The 23,097-nt window shown below is 37.9% G+C and overlaps 1 protein-coding gene across 2 annotated transcripts in view; it reads left to right on the top strand.

The window, feature by feature from the left end:
* Positions 1-23,097, top strand: part of DGKB (diacylglycerol kinase beta) — an 856,074-nt gene that overhangs the window by 700,562 nt on the left and 132,415 nt on the right. The window lies entirely within an intron of this gene.

Below are 23,097 nucleotides of genomic sequence, written 5' to 3'. Positions count from 1 at the left end.
ATGGCTTCTCTCGTTGCAGAGCATGAGCTCTAGGGCACTTTCTTTGTGGCTCATGGGCTCAGTTGCTCTGCAGCATGTGGGATCTTCCTGGACCAGGGATCAAACCCATGACCTCTGTATTGGAAGGAGGATTCTTCATCACTGAGCCATGAGGGAACCCCCTGAGGAAGACTTAAGATTCTTGAATCAAAACAACTGGGGATTACCAAGGAAAGAGCCAAAAGGAGAGGAGACATTTTAGGACCAATTTCACTTTAAACTCATGTCTCCTTGAGACATAAAGGAAATTCTTCCTTGTACCTAGGTCAATAATAAAGAAATTCCTTAAATTTACAAGTTAGGAAATGATTTAATGTTTCATCTCTTTGTATTTAACGATGAGCAGCATTTGTCTACTTTTCAGATAGTGTGGTATTTTGGCACTTCCTCCCTAGTAGTACTCTGTGGGGGTAGGGGCACAATGGGTCTGTTATTTGTGATCATGTGATCATTTTCCTTGACTATGCAATCCCAGTCCATCCAAGAGTCTGACATTCCCTGATTTAGCTCTACTTAACTCCTGGAAATTAGGTTGCCTTACTATGCTATCTGTGGTAAACTGAATTATTGTTCACAAATATTCCCCTGACAGAAGAAAAGGATACATATGCTCTTATAACCTCTTGACCTCCTGTGTGACATGTGGCTCTTTTTGCTGAATGGCATATGAGAAGAAGTAGTTGGTGTCTCCTCTGGGCAGAACCTTCAAGAAGCAATGTATAGTTAGCATGTCTCCCTCCACCTCCATCACAACAGCCAGCAATGTCCCAGATAGTTTGAAGGAAATATGCAGCCAACTTAGAATTCATCTTGAATGTGCAGCACAGATAAAAATAAAGCTTTTTGGTTGTAAGTCACCAAGAACTTAGGTTCTTTGTGCAACAAGATAAACTAGCCTTTCTTGACAGATTGATCTCTCATCATTGATCTCTCAGAACCTATGTTTTCCAATGCCAAAAGTTCAGTCTAAGAAGTCATTCTTTTCAAGATATTCAGATTGTAGAAGATGAAACAATTAACCTTCAATCAGTCTCTGGAATTCAATTTAATGTCTTTCCCAAAGAGGGATAAGAGATCTAATGTTCACTCCTCTGTTTTCCAAATCTCTTTCTTGGAATGCAGTGCCTTGAAAACCTGAGGGTGCTTAAAATAAGGAATACAACTTTTCAGCCTGTACCTGTGTTGGGCTTTGGGGTCAAGCCAGGGCCTCTATTTCCTTTACTGTGTCTATGTGCATCCTTCCATACATGTGGTTGCATGTTGATTGTAATGTATGCCAAATTTATAACAGTGTTACATGCACTTTGGATTGGCTTCTGCCATTTAATTTTGCACATTTCTTGAATGTTAACTAATGAGTTTGTAGTTCAGGTTGACCACTCCAGAGTAGCAAACATAAAGGACAGAAAAAGACAGCTGTTTTTCTTGATATTAATCATACAGATTTGCAAGTTCAGTTGCTCATTTGTGTCTGACTTTGTGACCCCATGGACTGCAGCACGCCAGGCCTCCCTGTCCATCACCAACTCCTGGAGCTCACTCAGACTCATGGCCATTGAGTCCGTAATGCCATCCAAACATCTCATCCTTTTTCATCCCCTTCTCCTCTTTCCCAGCATCAGGATCTTTTCCAGTGAGTCAGTTCTTCACCTCAGGTGGCCAAAGTATTGGAGTTTCAGCTTCAGCTTCAGTCCTCCCAATGAATGTTCATGACTGATCTCCTTTAAGATGGACTGGTTGGATCTCCTTGCAGTCCAAGGGACTCTCAAGAGTCTTCTCCAGCACCACAGTTCAAAAGCATCAATTCTTTGGCACTCAGCTTTCTTTGTAGTCCAACTCTCACATCCATACTGACTGTTAGAAAAACCATAGCTTTGACTAGACAGACCTTTATTGGCAAAGTAATGTCTCTGCTTTTTAATATGCTATCTAGGTTGGTCATAACTTTTCTTACAAGGAGCAAGCGTCTTTTAATTTCATGGCTGCAATCACCATCTGCAGTGATTTTGGAGCCCCCCACCCCCCAAAATGTCTCTCACTGTTTCCATTGTTTCCCCATCTATTTGCCATGAAGTGATGGGACCAGATGCCATGATCTTAGTTTTCTGAATGTTGAGTTTTAAGCCACCTTTTTCACTCTCCTCTTTCACTTTCATCAAGAGGCTCTTTAGTTCTTCTCTGCTTTCTGGGTGGTGTCATCTGCATATCTGAGGTTATTGATATTTCTCCTGACCATCTTGATTCCAGCTTGTGCTTCATCCAGCCCAGCATTTCTCATGATGTACTCTGCATATAAGTTAAATAAGCAGAGTGACAATATACAGTCTTGATGTACTCTTTTCCTGATTTGGAACCATGTCTTTTATTCCACGTCCAGTTCTGACTGTTGCTTCCTCACCTGCATACAGATTTACAAAGCCACACTTATATTTTATCATGGCATTTGCTTAGAAGAGGCTCACAATATGTCTCTCTAACCCACTACTCTTATAGAATTGCTTTTGTTACAATTTTGTGGAATTTCTCTTTTTTCTTTTTCTTTTTAAAGTATAGTGATAAAGAAAGTTATTTAAAAAAAAACAAATTAAAATTCAGACAGTATTTAATGGTATTATCCTTTTTTGTTATTGCATGTTATCAAGACTTAGAAATTTATAAGTGATTACTCTTTCAAATCACTTATAACAAAATATTTTCTGGTTAAATTTGTGTGATTAGTCCATGTCCTATAATATTCAAAATAGAACATATAAATTACCTGAAGCATTTATTTTTAATAAAATTTAAGTATGGTGTCTAATATAAATGCATACTTTTTCAAATATATTATTTGTGTTCAGAAATTGCCTGTATTCTAGAATGCCTTCAAATACATTTACTTCAGTTTTAAATATTTTACATTTATTCATAAATCTTCACGGCATTTTTCCAATTAAAGTATCAGTGCATGTGTCTCATTACTAATATTCTTCTTCCCTCACTCTGAAAAAACACTAAAAACTAGGTGTTTTTTCAAGCATGAGTCTCTGTTGCAACATTTCAAAACAATTCCTAAGACATCTACAGTAAATGTTGACTTTAATATTAAATCTATCAATTGCTTCCAGATCTATAGACATTTTCAAAGACTGTTTCTATAATAAACCATGTGTCTTGGGAAATTAGGAGAAATCTGTTCTTAGATCCTGAAGAGCTATGCCAAAGAACAGCATGCTACAAACAGTACTCCAAACTCTGTTGTCGTCACATCTATCTGTATCACTGTATGTGCTAGGGGCTGAGTGTTGGCTGAGACCCAGCCTGCGTGGATGCTATCGCAAGCCTTGCATTCAGGAGCAACAGTGCATATGGGTGTGGGCTGTGCTTTCTGGTAGCAGAACCAGACTGACCCACCACAACACATCAAGGAACCTCCTGTTTGGGTACGTCTGTCTGTGAGGAGGTTTCCAGCTGGTCTATTTGCTATACATTTGGATGCTTTTATGTAAACAACGAAAACATTGAGGGAATTGCCCGTGGAGTCTGACTAACAAGCACAGGCTGACTTTGGCTACTCTACAAGGATAAAATGATGAAGGTAAAGAGAGTAGAAAGAGGGTGTCAATTAAATGGAGGGTTAAAAGGGAAACAGAAAAGCATGGAAAATGTTGCAAGGAAGAACATAGGAGAAAGTAATGGTTAAAAGTGCAAGGGGCACTTTACTCCTGGGATTATATAATTGGTCAGAAGTAAATCATAGCAACCATGAGTGAGGCCTAACGAATAAAATATGTTCTTACAGTCAGTTCCTGAGTGAGTTCTTTTCAAATTATGAATGTGCAAGTGAAAGTGTTAGTCACTCAGTCGTGTCTGATTCTTTGTGACTCTATGAACTTAGTATATTAATTCAGTGTATGAAATATACCATAGATGTGGTGGTGCTAGAGAAAAGTCTTGAGAGTCCCTTAGACTGCAAGGAGATCAAACCAGTCAATCCTAAAGGAAATCAACCCAGAATATTCATTTTAAGAACTGATGCTGAAGCTCCAATTCTTTGGCCACCTGATATGAAGAGCCAACTTATTGATAAAGACTCTGATGTTGGGAAAGATTGAAGGCAGGAGGAGAAGAAGGCTACAGAGGATGAAATGGTTGGATAGCATCATGAACTCAATGGACATGAGTTTGAGAAAACTCAGGGAGATACTAAAGGACAGGGAAGCCTGGCATGCTGCAGTCCATGTGGTCACAAAGAGTGGACATGACTTAGCAACTAAACAACAACAATGGCACTAAAAATATTGAAAAATAATAAATATAATCTCTCCCAGGCCAAAGTCATCCAGGATTATTAATAGTAAAAACTCATATAGACGCCTCATTTCCAGAATGTCAGGAATTCTAACACCTTCAAATTCTTGCCAACCATTTCAGAAAGTTCAAGATACTTCTTCTTATATACCTACAAACATGATCTTCTCTGCTTAGACATGGTATTTGTCATTCTGTCCATTTCTGATCCTGATAACATTAGGATCATAAGAATCTTAAGAAAACTAGCAAAGAAAACTTCTATTATTCCTGAAGTGTTATAGTCTCAGTTGGCTGTGCCATTTCCATTCCATTACACATTCCAGTGTACCCCAAAAGAACCAAGGTGAAAATGAGACAGTGCCATGGGATTAAGCTGTGCTTAATATTCTGAACTTTCAGATATATTTCACAGTAGGTTCTGTGAGGTTCAACCCATTAGAAATGGCCCTTCTATTAAACTAAAATTATTAAAATGCCTTAGATGTAAGCATATTCATGAAATCTGTTATTATTTCATGTTGTATAATAATACAACAATTTCATACCAAGTTCTACGACCCATGTACTGAAAAATCTCTGTGCTAACTTTCTCTACTGTTCTCTCATTATTCTACCACCTAATTTAAAAGAGTGCTTCACTTAAATGTTTTGTTTGAAGCCTACGGTTGTCAGTTATTTCTAGTGAAGATCTAGTATCACGTGAACCATGGACTCTAATCATGTGTTTACAGTGACATGGCTTCCATATCAGTCATGTAGTTCATGCAACAGACGTAGGTGAAAACCAACAATCAATAAATGAGTATTAGTTCAACACATCTTTGTTGTGCATCTACCAATTGTTAACTATGGCAACACATTTAGAACAACTTAGAAGTTCCTAGAAAATTTCCATTAAAAATTCTGGAGATAAGTAAAAATGGCATCACAAACCTTACTTGATTGAATTAACCCTAACCTAATTAGAAAAGAAATACTGAAATGTAGAACTCAGGAACTCATTGTTGTTGTTGTTTAGTCATTAAGTTATGTCCAGCTCTTTTGTGACCCTATGAACTGTAGCCCACCAGGCTCCTCTGTCGATGGGATTTCACAGGCAAGAATACTAGAGTGGGTTGCCATTCCCAATTTTATGTTTTTGGTGCCTTCTTCTCAATGGAAAGAAGCTTCCCTGGTGGCTCAGAGGTTAAAGCATCTGCCTCCAAGGCGGGTGACCTGGGTTCAATCCCTTCCCTCCAGGGGTCGGGAAGATCCCCTGGAGAAGGAAATGGCAACCCACTCCAGTATTCTTGCCTGGAGAATCCCATGGATAGAGGAGTCTGGTAGGCTACAGTACACAGGGTCTCAAAGAGTCGGACACGACTGAGCTACTTCACTTCACTTCTCAATGGAAACATTTTTCTAACATTGTCTTAGATTTTGGCATGTATTTTATAATTCTAATAATAACTAAAATATGTTAAGTTGTAATATGCTTATGTATTTATAACTGCAGTTATTGAAAAACAGTCTGGAATCTCAGAATTTATCCAGACATTTAATGATCAATGAACTTACAAAAAAGTTCTTATGAACTTACAAAAGTTTCCCATCGAAAAAGATCTGAAAAATGTTACGCAACAGTTTCTATTTTTCAGTCTCTCAGTCGTGTCCAACTCTTTGCTGGACTCCATGGACTGCAGCACTCCAGGCTTCTCTGTCCTTCACTGTTTCCTGGAGTTTACTCAAACTCTTGTCCATTGAGTCAATGATGCCATTCAACCTTCTCATCCTCTGTTGCCCCCTTCTCCTCCTGCCCTCAATCTTTCCCAGAGGACTGCAAAAATGAGAGTTTAGGACAGTGAACAGTATACATGAATGTCATTTTTAAGTAAACTTTTCCATGTATGAATGCTTACCCAATTCTCAGTTCAAACTCCTCCTCTTTTGAACATCATTAGTTACCATAAGAGATTCTGAAATCCAAATCCAAATTTTGTCTCCTCTTATATTCTTTAGTATAAGATATCAGTGTTCAAGCAGTGTTCTCTCATTATTCATTTCACTTTTAAGAATCTAGATGCCATAAAGCCCATATTGTTGGCATGCTAATGTATGAAGTTATATTATTCCTTAAGTTTGTCCAGTTACTCCACCCTTCCAAAGTATTATGCTTCAGTGCTCAGTGAAGTACACACTTTGGATAGATAAGAAGTGATACCACACAGACCTGGGTAAAGCTGGCTCACAGGTGGTGTCTGTTACATAAGATAGATTTCATGAAGGGCTTCCCACAGTGGTTGAAGAGAATGCTCAGCTGTATACTTGCACTAATTATAAATAATGATTTCTGACATTGAAAATTTTGTGGGTCAGTAGGCAAAGAGGTCTCTAACATCTAGTTGCTGTCACTTTCTAAAGGGAATTTTTTATAAAAGAAAAACCTATACCAGTCCATGGATGTATACAGAATAATTTCTTGTAATACAGAAAAGGCAGTTCCAAACATAGGTCTTTCTTAAAATGTTTAAACACAATATAATGTGATATTTAACTATTTGAAGTTAATCCAGAAATGCTGACTGTTATCAGGGTTATTAAGGTCAAGGATTTCTCAAACGTGCTAAATTTGTGATTCTCTAAATTACTTATGTAACATCTTCCCACATACATAAATGTACCTTCCCAAAGTATGTATCATAATTGAGTTCAAAAGTAAAAAGCATTCAATGTCCATCTTTGGCACATAGTTAATTGGGGTCCAATTAATGTATATTGTGAGTCGTCAGATGCAGCTCGGTATGTATAACCATCAGTGAGTCCAACCCAGCTGATTTGTCCTCCACAAAGTGGTCTATGAGACTTTTGTCTCAAATAACATTTCCTTACCTCTGCTAAACTGTTGTATATGTAATTTTAGTTCTTTATCAGTTCTCAGTCTGCTGCATTTGGAATGCCTTTGAGAAAGATGAATAGGATGAGCAGCTTAAACCCCTAGATTAGGGTATCTTCATCACCTGAAATGGCATCTACTCTGAGACATTTACTCAATGCATCCCTCCCACCACTTAGGTCCATTACCACTTCGTAGCCTCTCTATTATAGCAGTAACTGTGATGCAATCAATAACTTTCTGGACACACTGGTAAGGTTCATGTCTTGTTCAGTTTTGTAGCACCCGTGCAATGGCAGTACATTTTATTAGTGTACTTAGGGCTCGGTGTACATAAATGGTCAAATCAATAAAATATACATATTAGGAATGAGTTATTTCTAATAAGTTATTTTAAATTTAACATTAAGCAATAAGTCTGGGCGGTCCTAAGATGGCAGAGGAATAGGACAGGGAGACCACTTTTTCTACCACAAATTCGTCAAAAGATCATTTGAATGTTGAGCAACTTCCTCAAAACAACTTCTGAATGCTGATGGAGTACACCAGGCACCCAGAAAGGCATCCCATTCTTTTCGAAAGGAGGTAGGACAAAATATAAAAGACAAAGAGACAAAAGAGTTAAGGATGAGACCCATCCCAGGGAGGGAGACGTCAAGAAGGAGAAGTTTCCAAATACCAAGAAACACTCTCACCAGTGGGTCTGTGGGGAATTTTGGAATCTCAGAGGGCAACATAACAGGAAGGAAAGGAAAAAAACACAGAATACGTGCCTAACCACAACTCTCAGTGGAAATGTAGCCCAGACGCTCGTGTCACGGGACTGAACACCCGGAGTTGCAGGTTGCATGCTTGGGATAGGGACCCAGCTTGAATGCCCTGAGGACAATCTGAGGGAGCTAATGTGAGATAGCAACCCAAACTGTGGGATAGCCAGAGAGAGGGAAAAAAAAGAGAGACAACTTTCCCATGAAAAACTCTAACCTAAGGTGCAGCCTGACCCACTCACAGAACAAAGGATTGAGCAAATACCAAAGAAGAGCTAGCCTGCTGTGGATAGGCTCATCCCCTCACCAGAGGCAGAGAGGCAGGCAGGCGGCATCCAGAGCCAAAAGGCGAGGGGCTTCCCTAACCAGGAAACCTTGACAAGCCACTAGTCCAACCCCACACACTGGAAGCAAGCTCCACAATAAAGAGGGACCACAAACTTCCAGCATACAGAAAGGCCACCACAAACACAGCAATCTAAACAATATTAAAAGGCAGAGAAATATTCAGCAGGTAAAGGAACATGATAAATGCCCACTAAACCAAAGAGGAGGAGAAAAGGAGTCTACCTGAAAAAGAATTCAGAATAATGATAGTAAAGAAAACCCAAAATCTTGAAAACAAAATGGAGTTACAGATAAATAGACTAGAGACAAGGATTGAGAAGATGCAAGAAATATTTAACAAGGACCTAGAAGAAATAAAAAAAGAATCAATAATGAATAATGCAATAACTGAGATCAAAGGCACTCTGGAGGGAACCAACAGTAGAATAACTGAGGCAGAAGATAGGATAAGTAAAAGATAGAATGGTGTATATAAATGAAGCAGAGAGGAAAAAAGAAAAAGAATTAAAAGAAATGAGGAAAACTTCAGAGACCTCTGGGACAATGTTAAATGCCCCAACATTCGAATGATAGGAGTTCCAGAAGAAGACAAAAAGAAAGGCTATGAGAAAATACTTGAGGAGATAATAGTTGAAAACTTCCCTAAAATGGGGAAGGAAATAGCCACCCAAGTCCAAGAAACCCAAAGAGTCCTAAACAGGATAAACCCAAGGCAAAACACCCCAAGACATATTAATCAAATTAATGAATATCAAACACAAAGAACAAATATTAAAAGTAGCAAGGGAAAAGCAACAAATAACACACAAGGGGATTCCCTTAAGGATGACAGCTGATCTTTGAACAGAAACTCTTCAGGCCAGAAGGGAATGGCAGGACATACTTAAAGTGATGAAAGAGAAAAACCTAAAACCCAAATTACTGTACCCAGCAAGGATCTCATTCAAATATGAAGGAGAAATCAAAAGCTTTACAGACAAGCAAAAGCTGAGATAATTCAGCACCACCAAACCAGCTCTCCAACAAATGCTAAAGGATCATCTCTAGACAAGAAACACAGAAAAGGTTTATAAATTGAAACCCGAAACAACAAAGTAAATGGTAACAGGATCATACTTATCAATAACTTCCTTAAATGTAACTGGGTTGAATGCCCTAACCAAAAGACAAAGACTGGCTGAATGGATCCAAAAACAAGCCCCCTATATATGCTGTCTACAAGAGACCCACCTCAAAACAAGGGACACATACAGACAGAAAGTGAAGGGTTGGAAAAAGATATTTTATGCAAATGGAGACGAAAAGAAAGCAGGAGTAGCAATACTCATATCAGATAAAATAGACTTTGAAATATAAGCCGTGAAAAGAGACAAAGAAGGACACTACATATAATGATCAAAGGATCAAGCCAAGAAAAAGATATAAATATATATGCACTCAACAAAGGAGCACCATAATATGTAAGGCAAATGCTAACAAGTATTAAAGGAGAAATTAACAGTAACACAATAAGAGTGGGAGACTTTAATACCCCACTCACACCTATGGACAGATCAACTAAACAGAAAATTAGCAAGGGAACACAAACTTTAAATGATACAAGGGACCAGTTAGACCTAATTGATTTCTATAGGGCATTTCACCCACAAACAATGAATTTCACCTTTTTCTCAAGTGCACACGGAACATACTCTAGTATGGATCACATCCTGGGGCATAAGTCCAGTCTTGAAAAATTCAGAAAAATTGAAATCATCTCAAGTATCTTTTTTGATCACAATGCGGTAAGATTAGATGTCAACTACAGGGGGGAAAAAAAAAAGCTATTGAAAATACAAACATATGGAGGCTAAACAAGATGCTTCTGAATAACAAAAAATCATAGAGGAAGTCAAAAAAGAAATCAAAATATGCATAGAAACGAATGAAAATGAAAACATGACGACTCAAAACCTGTGGGATTCAGTAAAAGCAGTGCTAAGGGGAAAGTTCATAGCAATACAAGTTTACCTCAATAAACAAGAGAAAAATCAAATAAACATTACACCTAAAGAAACTAGAAACAGAAGAAATGAAGAACCCCAGGGTTAGTGGAAGGAAAGAAATCACAAAAATTAGGGCAGAAATAAATGAAAAAGAAAGAGTGGAGACTATAGCAAAAATCAACTAAACTAAAAGCTGGTTCTTTGAGAAGATAAGTAGACAAACCATTAGCCAGACTCATCAAGAAAAAAAGGGAGAAGAATCAAATCAACAAAATTAGAAATGAAAATGGAGAAACCACAACAGACAACACAAATACAAAGACCATAAGAGACTACTATCAGCAACTACATGTCAATAAAATGGAGAACTTGGAAGAAATGGACGAATTCTTGGAAAAGTATAACATCTCAAAACTGAACCAGGAAGAAATAGAAAACCTTAAGAGACCCATCACAAGCATGGAAATCGAAACTGTAATCAAAAATCTTCCAACAAACAAAAGCCCAGGACCAGATGGCTTTACAGGTGAATTCTACCAAAAATTTAGAGAAGAGCTAACACCTATCCTACTCAAACTCTTCTAGAAAATTGCAGAGAAAGGTAAACTGCCAAACTCATTCTGTGAGGCCACCATCACCCTAATACCAAAACCAGACAAAGATGCCACAGAAAAAGAAAACTACAAAGCCAATATCACTGATGAACATAGATGCAAAAATCCTCAACAAAATTCTAGCAAACAGAATCCAACAACATATTAAATAGATCATACATCATGACCAAGTGGGCTTTATCCCAAGAATGAAAGGTTTCTTCAATATTCACAAATCAATCAATATGATAAACCACATTAACAAACTGAAAGATAAAAACCATGTGATTATCTTAATAGATGCAGAGAAAGCCTTTGACAAAATTCAAAATCCATTTATGATTAAAAAAAAAAAAAAAACCCTCCAGAAAGCAGGCAATCAGTTCAGTTCAGTCGCTCAGTCGTGTCTGACTCTTTGAGCACGCCAGGCCTCCCTGTCCATCACCAACTCCCGGAGTTCACTCACACTCACATCCATCAAGTCAGTGATGCCATCTGCCATCTCATCCTCTGTCATCCGCTTTTCCTCTTGCCCCCAATCCCTCCCAGGATCAGAGTCTTTTCCAATGAGTCCAACTCTTCGCATGAGGTGGCCAAAGTACTGGAGTTTCAGCTTTAGCATCATTCCTTCCAAAGAACACCCAGGACTGATCTCCTTTAGAATGGACTGGTTGGATCTCCTCGCAATCCAAGGGACTCTCCAAGTGTCTTCTATAACACCACAGTTCAAAAGCATCAATTCTTTGGTGCTCAGCTTTCTTCACAGTCCAGCTCTTACATCCATACATGACTACTGGAAAAACCATAGCCTTGACTAGGTGGACCTTTGTTGGCAAAGTAATGTCTCTGCTTTTGAATATGCTATCTAGGTTGGTCATAACTTTTCTTCCAAGGAGTAAGCGTCTTTTAATTTCATGGCTGCAATCACCATCTGCAGTGATTTTGAAATCAGGCATAGAATGAACATATCTCAACATAATAAAATCCATATCTGATAAACCCATAGCAAACATTATCCTCAATGGTGAAAAATTAAAAGCATTTCCCCTAAAGTAAGGAACAAGACAAGAGTGCCCATTTTCACCACTATTATTCAACATAGCTTTGGAAGTTTCTTCTCAATCAGAGAAGAAAAAGGAATAAAAGGAATCCAGATTGAAAAGAAGTAAAACTCTCACTGTCTGCAGATGACATGATCTTCTACATAGAAAACCCTAAAGACTCCACCAGAAAATTACTAGAGGTAATCAATGAATATAGTAAAGTTGCAGGATATAAAGTTAACACACAGAAATCCGTTTCATTCCTGTAAACTAACAATGAGAAAACAGAAAGAGAAATTAAGAAACAATTCTATTTGCCATTACAATGAAAAGAATAAAATACTTGGGGATAAATCTACCTAAAGAAACAAAAGACCTATATAGAGAAAACCATAAAACACTGATGAAAGAAATCAAAGATGACACAAATAGATGGAGAAATATACCATGTTCATGGATTGGAAGAATCAATATAGTAAAAATGACTATACTACCCAAAGCAATCTATAGATTCAATGCAATCTCTATCAAGCTACCAACAGTATTTTTCAGAGAATTAGAACAAATAATTTCACAATTTGTATGGAAATAGAAAAAACCTCGAATAGCCAAAGCAATCTTGAGAAAGAAGAGTGGATGTGGAGAAATCAACCCACTTAACTTCAGACTATACTACAAAGCTACAGTCATCAAGACAGTATTGTACTGGCACAAAGACAGAAATATAGATCAATGGAACAAACTAGAAAGCCCAAATAAATCCACACTCCTATGGATACCTTATCTTTGATAAAGAAGGTAAGAATGTACAATGCAGAAAAGAAGTCGTGCTGGGAAAACTGGTCAACCACTTGTAAGAGAATGAAACTAGAACACTTTCTAATACCATACACAAAAATAAACTCAAAATGGATTAAAGATCGAAATGTATGACCAGAAACTATAAAACTCCTAGAGGAAAACATAGGCCAAACACTCTCTGACATAAATCACAGCAGGATCCTCTATGACCCACCTCCCAGAATAATGGAAATAAAAGCAAAAGTAAACAAATGGGACCTAATTAAACTTAAAAGTTTTTGCACAACGAAGGAAACTATAAGCAAGGTGAAAAGACAGCCTTCAGAACGGGAGAAAATAATAGCAAATGAAGCAACTGACAAAGAATTAATCTCAAAAATATACAAGCAGCTCATGCAACTCAATTCCAAAAACATAAACGACCCAATCAAAAAATGTGCCAAAGAACTAAACAGACATTTCTCCAAAGAAGACATACACATGGCTAACAAACACATGAAAAGATGCTCAACATCACTCATATTCAGAGAAATGCCAATCAAAACCACAATGAGGTACCATCTCATCCAAGTCAGAATGGCTGCTATCAAAAAGTCTACAAACAGTAAATGCTGGAAAGGGTGCCAAGGAAAGGGAACCCTCTTACACTGTTGGTGAAGATGCAAACTAGTACAGCCACTGGGGAGAACAGCATGGAGATTCCTTAAAAAACTGGAAATAGAACTGCCATATGACCCAGCAATCCCACTGCTGGGCATACACACCGAGGAAATCAGAACTGAAAGAGACACATGTACCCCAATGTTCATCACGGCACTATTTATAATAGCCAGGACATGGAAGCAACCTAGATGTCCATCGGCAGATTAATGGATAAGAAAGCTGTGGTACATATACACAATGGATTATTACTCAGCTATTAAAAGGAATGCATTTGAATCAGTTCTAATGAGGTGGATGAAACTGAAGCCTATTATACAGAGTGAAGTAAATCAGAGAGAAAATACCAATACAGTACATTAACACATATGTATGGAATTTAGAAAGATGGTTCAGGATGGGGGACACATGTATACCCATGGCTGATTCATGTCACTGTATGGCAAAAACCACTACAATATTGTAAAGTAATTAGCCTCCAATTTAAATACATAAATTAATTTACAAAAAAAATAATAAAGCAATAATTGTCTCCATAGATGCAGACTGAGAAAGCTTGGTTAAGTAATATTATAGAAATAGAATTTTCCAGTTTATTTTTTTCAAAATAAACTTTAAAAAATTTTTAAATATTCTCTTTCTTCATCTTTAAAATGGAAGTTATAATAGTATCTACACCATTTGGTTGTTGTATAAACTAACATAATCCACAGGAAAGATCCTAACAAAGTGGTCAGCATACAATATTTTCTAAGTGCTAATATTATTTTTGTAATACTAAAATGCACCTTAGGAAGAATAGATATAATGCATAGTAGTATGATCTAGTAATAAGTATAATCCCTCTAATAATTTAGTGTATACTTCTAATTACTATTATATGTATAGTACATACATACAATAAAAATTTGATATAGTACTGGGTGTATAATATTGCAAAACAAATTTTCAGTTAAAATGTACCCTGGGCATCTACTTTATACTATAAATATATTTAATGCAATTTCAGTAGTGTTTAATATTTTATCTTGTAAATCTTCTGTAATTTAACTCAAGTTTTATGTCTTTATTAAGTAAAAAGTTGCTTTTTTTGAAAAGAGTAGATTTTCAAGAAATGTTTACCTAATAAAAGAAGTTTGTTTGAGAGGAGGAGATAGGATGTAAGAATATATGTAGTTCTACAACTCAACAACAATGATAAGCAGGTTTACTTGACTTTATTATAGGGACTAGGGAGCTGTGTGGTATCATTGTTCAAAAGTATTTCTGTCTCTAAATAGTGAGGCTGTAGTTCTTAGCAGGGCTGATGTAACTGTGCTAATATGTTAGGAAACAGTTAAGCTTCAACTACTGCATCACAGCAACATGAATTTAATACCTTCTGATTTTTGAGTATTAAAAAAGAGCAAAATATTTTCTGTATACTAATAGGTATTAGGCTGGCAACTAAAATTATGAATGAAATTTCAGAACTTCTTGCATTTATATTCCTAAAGAATAAAGAAATATCTCTTTATGAATGAACAATTAGAAAAGCACTCACTTTAAAATATGTGATTAAATGACAATTTGTTACTTAGAATTTGCATTGTCCTAAAATTTGATTAGCTTCATCATCATTATGAACTAGCTTTGGAGATGTGTTTCCAAACTTTGGGAATTCTAATCTTAACTGGGAGAACATCACTGACATTTTGGATTTGTTAAGGGTTATTAAGAATTGCTAGTTGATTTTCTCAAGAAATTTTGTATTTTCTTAGCTGTTTCTTATCTTCTGTCGGATGTCTGAGGCAGAGAAACTATGGCTGTTCTAACAAGCAGAGACCCTGTTTGAATTGAAACTGTTAAATTTCCACACGTGGACTTTATTTGACTCCTTCTAAGACTCTGATGCTGGGAGGGATTGGGGGCAGGAGAAGGGATGACAGAGGATGAGATGGCTGGATGGCATCAGTGACTCAATGGACGTGAGTCTGAGTGAACTCTTGGAGTTGGTGATGGACAGGGAGGCCTGGCGTGCTGCGATTCATGGGGTCGCAAAGAGTCGGACAGGACTGAGCTACTGAACTGAACTGAACTGAGGCCTGCTGCAATTACGTGCTTGCTAAATGTTGCTTTGCTCTTTCTTAATAAAAAACAATTAGAAGGAAAAGTGTGGAAAGATTTTAGTGTAAGCCTAGTTCAGCTGAAGAAATGGCTTATATTGAATTATGACCAGTACCTTGTGTTCTAGCAGAGACATTACTTTGCCAACTAAGGTCCGTCTCGTCAAGGCTATGGTTTGTCCTGTGGTCATGTATGGATGTGAGAGTTGGACTGTGAAGAAGGCTGAGCACCGAAGAATTGATGCTTTTGAACTGTGGTGTTGGAGAAGACTCTTGAGAGTCCCTTGGACTGCAAGGAGATCCAACCAGTCCATTCTAAAGGAGACCAGCCCTGGGATTTCTTTGGAAGGAATGATGCTAAAGCTGAAGCTCCAGTACTCTGGCCATCTCATGCGAAGTGTTGACTCATTGGAAAAGACTCTGATGCTGGGAGGAATTGGGGGCAGGAGGAGAAGGGGACGACAGAGGATGAGATGGCTGGATGGCATCACGGACTCGATGGACATGAGTCTGAGTGAACTCCGGGAGATGGTGATGGATAGGGAGGCCTGGCGTGCTGCGATTCTTGGGGTCGCAAAGAGTCGGACACGACTGAGTGACTGAACTGAACTGAACTGAACTGACCTTGTGTTCTGTCACTGGGAAAAAGAAAGTTTATAAATAAATGTTAGTGCAACAAGTTTTTGCACAAAGACATTTTATTGATTAACCACTCTATGTCAAGGCAAGTGGTAGTAATTGGGATTATATAGAATTGCAAGTCATGGTGTATGCCTTAAGATTCAAAAAGATATATACACATTTAAAAACAGAATGAAAAAAAGCAAAACCATGGGAGTTAAGTATATTCAAAGCAATTGTAACATAAAAAGTGTCCATTACTTCTCCCCAAAGGTGGTAGAGGAACGTTTCAGAGGTAGTGATGCTTAATATGAATTTTAAACAAAGAAGAAAAATTTATCTAAGGCAAAGGGGAAAGCCTTTCAAAGTAGACAAAAATGCATTTGTGCTACACATGCAAGGAGAAACAGCCGCATGTGAGAAGCTATAAGTCTGATGTTAAAAAGAACAAGTATCAAGTGATCAAAACAATTTAAAGCCAGGTAGGGAAGAGTCAGTTCATAAAGGGTGTTTTTTGCTATACCAACACATTTGAATTTGGAATAACTAGAAATCACTGACAATTTTTCATAGATTTGAGGAGGTAGGCATCTTAGTAAAACAGAAAAAACAAAAACAAAACTCTGACGAGATATCTGAAAGTAGGATTAAGTTGTTACAAGAGGAGAAAGCAAGGTTAAAAGTTGGAGACTATTGCCAAAAACAGGACAGATCATTGTATAATACTTGCAAAGAACCTTCTAAATAGAATACCAAAATCCAGAGGAAAAAACTAAAGATAAGACTGTCACATTTTGGCGGTGGGGGTGTGAGGTGCTACCTGGAGCAAATAGGAAGTCAGTGACTACACAGGAAGTTACCTCTTACCTCAAATCCTGGGTGGTTTATGCACAAGAGCATACAGGTTGTGATGCTGTCTTACTAACCAAAGTCCCATCTAAGCACATTGCTCAACCCCATTAAAAAAAGGGACATAAATGGTCAAATCTAGGACAGTCTTTCACAATTCGATGAAATATAAATATGCTTCCAATGATTTAAATCTCTCTAAAAATCATTCTGCAAGTAAAATATGAAATAACGCCATATATTATCATATTGCTTATCTGTGGGTACAAAAATTACTAATATGCAGATATATCTTTATAAAAAATGCACACACGCTCTCTTCAATATGAACAAAAGGAATGGCGTGAAGGAAAGGAAAGAGAAGGGAAAGTAAAGACCATTTACTAGTAACAAGTGAGTAATATGTCTATGCAGTTTTAGAACATGCCTTTGCAGAACAAGAGATGAATTTTATCCGTGGAAATATATAATACACAGCATTTGTAAGTAGAGTTGTCTGTCAATTATAATCTGTTCTCTGTACCGTATTACATGAATACCAGCCATTATAATATACTATGCTAACCAGAACAGTAAAGAATCTGCCTGTAACGCAGGAGACCCAGGTTGGATCCCTGGGTCAGGAAGATCCCCTGGAGAAAGTAATGGCAACCCACCTCAGTATTCTTGCCTGGGAAATACCATGCACAGAGAAACCTGGCAGGCTACAGTCCATGAGGTCACAAAGAGTGGGGCATGACTGAGTGACTAACATTTTCACTTTCGTGCTAATCAGAACAGTAAGATCCTTGTTGTTGTTCAGTCGCTGAGTCATGTCTGACTCTTTGTGACCCCGTGGACTGCAGCATGCAGGCTTCCCTATCCTACACTGTCTCCCAGAGTTTGCCCAAGTTCATGTCCATTGAATCAGTGATGCCATCCAACCATCTCATCCTCTGTCACCCCCTTCTTCTCCCGCCCTCAATCAAGATCTTTTCCAGTGAGTCGGCTCTTCATGTCAGGTGGCCGAAGCATTGGCACGTCAGCTTCAGCATCAGTCCTTCCAAGGACTAGTCCGATCCTGAAAGTGAGTGAAGTCGCTCAGTCGTGTCCGACTCTTAGTGACCCCATGGACTGCAGCCTACCAGGCTCCTCCATCCATGGGATTTTCCAGGCAAGAGTACTGGAGTGGGTGCCATTGCCTTCTCTGTAGCACAATCCTAATCAGTCCCAAATCCAGCCCTCCAGCCTTGCCATCGTTACTAGCACAGTGTGATAAACCAGAGAGCTCACAGTGCTTCATAGAAACATACTGGCTGTGAGTATTAAGTAGTCAACCTGAATCTATAAACGACACATGCACATCAGTTTCATGTTCTTATTCTGTTATAGAATCTCATCTGAAATGAGACTGCCAAACACATCATCACATCTCCTGTTGAGGAAAGTTGTGATCCTTGTTATGAATTTAGGCTGATGATGGGACACACATTGGTTTGCATTATCTTCACCTCTTGGTTCTGCTATTCTAAATATCTTATTATCAGAAACATCCATTCATCCAATTATTCTATCTACCACAAAAAATAGGCTCCCTAGTCTCAGTACTACCATCTATATAAGCTGCATTTTTATTTCTAGCTTAAATCTTTTATTATGCAGAATGGATTTGCAGTTGGAATCTTTCATTTAAAAATGCTGGGGCAACAGCCATTTCTAAAAGATAAAAATTCTTATGAACTATGAACATCTCTCAGTTCTTATGTGATTTATTTTGTTATACAGAGACAGTAACGGGTCAGAGAAAAAAGTGGTTTCAGTTGTGGATGTTTAAACATTAAAGGAGTGAAAATAAACATAGTGAAGAAGATTCTAACAATATGGCAGAAAAAGAAACTACAGTGTAATCTTCAGCTAACTGCATAGCTTCTTCAAAGACATAAATCTCAACCAAAAAAATGATTGGAAAATATGTTTTTCTTATTTAAAATTGTAAATGTTCTTTCGTAGTTCATGGTCCTCTACATAGATTTAAAAAACACATTCCTTTTTTATCACATGAGATTTTTCTTCCAACCAATAATCTTACACATATGTATATGGTAGTAATGTTGTTGTTGTTCAGTTGTCCAGTCATGTCTGACTTTTTACAACCCCAGGACTCCAGGCCTCCCTGTCCCTCATCATCGCCCTGAGTTTGCTCAAATTCATGTTCATTGCATCCATGATGCTGATCAGCCATCTCATCCTCTGATGCCCTCTTCTGCCCTGAACCTTTCCCAGCATCAAGGACTTTTCCAATTAGTTGTCTGTTCTCATTAGATGACCAAAATACTGAAGCTTCAGCCTCAGAATCAGTCCTTCCACTGAATATTCAGGGTTGATTTCCCTTCCCTTAAGATTGACTGGTTTGATCTCCTTGCTATCAAAGGGACTTTCAGGAGTCTTCTCCAGCACCACAGTTCAAAGGCATCAATTCTTTGCTATCTGCCTTCTTTTCGGTAATAATAATGTCTGCCAATTTGTATAGAATTTTTTACAATTAAAGAACTTTAGTATTGAGAGTCTGTGACCAAGTGCCTTGCCAACCTGATAGGGATATTAAAAGGTTACTTTCACATACATCTTTTACATTTCTTTAAATTGGAAGACGATTAATTCATCTAATTCTCCAAATATAATATCATCCTGTGATGTTGGTGAAGGCTAATATATAAATGGCATAATTAGCAAGAGTTCTTTGCCTTTTAGTCTAACTGCTGCCCTTCAAAGCAAATTAAATTGTCACATCCGCACATATAGTACTGTATGCTTGTTTACTTGTTTTAAATCAAAGTGTCAAGGAAAGAAGAAGGCTAGAGACATGAAACTGTAACTTGAACACACTGAAGGGATATGGCCGTATGCATGATCTTTCCATAACCAAACCAAGCAAGAACACAGAGATTTCTCTTCTGCTCTCATCCTCATTAGCAAAACGTTAGGGTTTTGTTCTAAATAAGAAACATAGTATTGTTAGATTTTTGGCAAATCAGAGCTTGCCCTTACCCCCACCCCCTCCTCAGCAGCACACATACAAAAGGATACTAGTGAAATCAAGTTCTTGGGAGCTATTTTCTTTTTTTTTTTTTTTTCCCTTTTAAATCCCAACTAGAAGCTTTTGTGTTAAGGGCATTTAAGTGGAGAATACCTTTTTTGTAGTGCTCTCTTTCAGAGCACTCAGGCCATGTGCTCTGCCACTATTTTAGGATGGTGAAGCTTTCCCTTTAAAGATGCTTATCCTGCCCCTCAAAGGCACCATTGTCTGCCTGGGATTCTCAGTTTGGTTGCTTTTAGCCCCTGATAAATTAGTAATGGAACAGAACAGGAGGCACTGTGGCTCCTGTGCCCTGTTATTAAATTGTGGTTGCGGGCTAAAATGTATACACCACAGCCTCTCTAATGATAGGCAACTCTCTGACTAACTGGACCAGACTCAATAGAATCACAGAGCTACATGGATTTTCAAATTCTTCGGTCTACGTCATTTCCTGTTTTCAAGGAAGACTGAGGCCTTGGAAATTAAGACTTGTACGACAACATAAAACAGCAAGCAGCATAGCTTGGTCCATGACATATTCTCTTTTTCATACTATTTCCCTTTGAATGGAAGTTCTGATATCTATTAAAGTATTGAGAAAATGAATTTAAATTTAGCTACAGACTTCTTCTGGAAAAGGTCTGAGAGTCTTATAAAACATTTTTAAAAGTTCAAGGCAGTTCTTTAAATTTTTTAGTCAGTCATCAATTCCTAAATCATTGTTTACTCATAAGAGAGCCTATATTCCCATAGGACTCTATTCTTTTCAAAATGTGTTCCTACAGTCTTTTCCCTTCGAGCTTGATGCATATTATGTCAGGCGAAATACTGTATTTTCTATAAAGTTTTTAAGGAAGATATTATTTTCTGTGATTTATGGTGGCTCAAATGGTAAAGAATCTGCCTGCAATGCTGGGGGCCCAGGTTCAATCCCTGGGTCAGGAAGATCCTCTGGAGTAGGAAATGGCAACCCACTTCAGTATTCTTGCCTGGAGAATTCCATGGACAGAGGAGCCTCGTGAGCTACATTCCATGGGGTCAAAGAGTCATATATGGCTGAGCAATATCAGAATAATAATGTTTTATCCAATTTTAATCTAAATCCTAACAGCTACATATTTAAATTTTCTCTTTTAAAAAGTCATTCTTGCTTTATTTGTTTTTACACTTTAAATATTTTAAGGTACCAAAACCTTAAATATTTTACCCATTTGTTTACATGCTTCATCCATCCTGTTAATCACTAGAAGCTTTTGAAGGTAAACAAACTTCTTAAGCATCTTTCAGAACTCCACAAGTTTTAGCTATGGCTTCACAGAAAGAAGCCTTCAGTATGTCTATTTAGTTACCAAAATGAATTTATCTTTGACAGATAAAACATATAAAATTATTTTCTTGAGGTCACATAGGAAATTAATGGAAAGCTAGGACTAAAATAGTGTATTCATCAACTCGCCTATTTTCTTAAACATCGTACTGCTTGAACAAGGACTCAGAATGCGTGTTCCACCAAAAACCTTTTTCTGAGAGGAGCCAATTTCCCAGGTCTCTTCCTGAAGAGGCAGTGTTTTGCAGCCCCCTATGCCCACATCTACCCCAGTCAGAGCTGATGGAAAGGATAGGTGAGGTCCTGACCCAAATTACACAACACAGAACCTGGGCTGAGGAGTGACTTCACAGCTGAAATGCATGGTTTACAGAGGGGTGAGAACAGCTAGGATACCAAAGGCCAGCTCAAGTTGGGAGGGGACAGAAGTTGTGAGTAAGCATAATAGCCTGGTTAGGAGGAAGGAAGAGAGGAAAATGTAGCATATGTGCAGTAAAAAGTGAAAATGCCATGAGAGACAGTGTGTGCAGCCTGTGAGAGGCTCAGTGAGAGTGGCCCGACCCTGGAATTGCATCACTTTTGATAGCTGTTCTTTTCTGTTTTTGCTTGTATCCACATACATCTTGAAAATTAAACCCCTTTCCAATTCTTCTCTTGAAATAGCAACAGTAAAAAGCCTTATTCCCTGGTGGCTTGGATGGTAAAGAATCTGCCTGCAATGCAGGAGACCAGGGTTTGATCCCTGGGTTGAGAAGATCCCTTGGAGAAGTGAATGGCAACCCACTCCAATATTCTTAGAGAATTCCATGGACAGAGGAGGCTGGCAGACTACAGTCCGTGGGGTCCCAAAGAGTCCAACCAACATGACTGAGCAAGTAACACACACACACACACACACACACACACACACACACACACTAAACAATACGCTTAATTAAAGGCACAGAATTCCTTGACCCCTGATTTAGAAAAATCAGTTTATTTCCATCTTTTCACAATGCCTACCCATTAATTCTCAATCTTATGAAATGTTACAGGATTTTAAACACAGATAATTAAATATTTGTGACCTGTCTTAAGAAGTATCATAAAACCTTCTCTGTGTAGTTCATGCTAAGATGTATTTTAGATTCAAATCAGATCCCAATATTTCTCAGGAGTAAAACCAAATTTCCTTAACAAAACAAAGAAGAAGAATGAGTTGCATCTAAATAAAAAGTTTCTAAATCTATGAATGGCAATTCAGTGCTGGTTATTTTCCTATGATCTAGCTAGTACCTTGACCTGAATTGCTCCCACACTGCCAGAATATGAAGTTACATTTTGAGAAAATATATTTGATTTTTGTGAGACTGAGTGGTGGAACTGGAGAAATGTGAATTCAGAAACAGTCCTTGAAAGAATATAGTCTTCAGAACGATATGCTACCTATGACTCAAAGCCATGCAGTGTGCACTAGACAGTCACCAAACAAACTGATGGAGTTGATTCTTGGTGAGTCTTTGAGCCTGGCACTCAGTTCAATTCAGTCTCTCAGTCATGTCCAACTCTTTGCAACCCCATAGAATGCAGCATGCCAGGTCTCCCTGTCCATCACCAAGTCCCAGAGTTTACTCAAACTAATGTCCGTTGAGTCGGTTATGCCATCCAATCATCTCATCTTCTGTCATTCCCTTCTCTTCCCGCCTTCAACCTTTCCCAGCTCAGGGTCTTTTCAAATGAGTCAGTTCTTCGCA

Source organism: Oryx dammah, unplaced genomic scaffold (genome assembly GCF_014754425.2).
Source record: "Oryx dammah isolate SB20612 unplaced genomic scaffold, SCBI_Odam_1.1 HiC_scaffold_18, whole genome shotgun sequence".
Taxonomy (NCBI): domain Eukaryota; kingdom Metazoa; phylum Chordata; class Mammalia; order Artiodactyla; family Bovidae; genus Oryx; species Oryx dammah.
The sequence above is the reverse complement of the archived record's forward strand: the minus strand, read 5'-3'. Positions and strand labels throughout refer to the sequence as shown.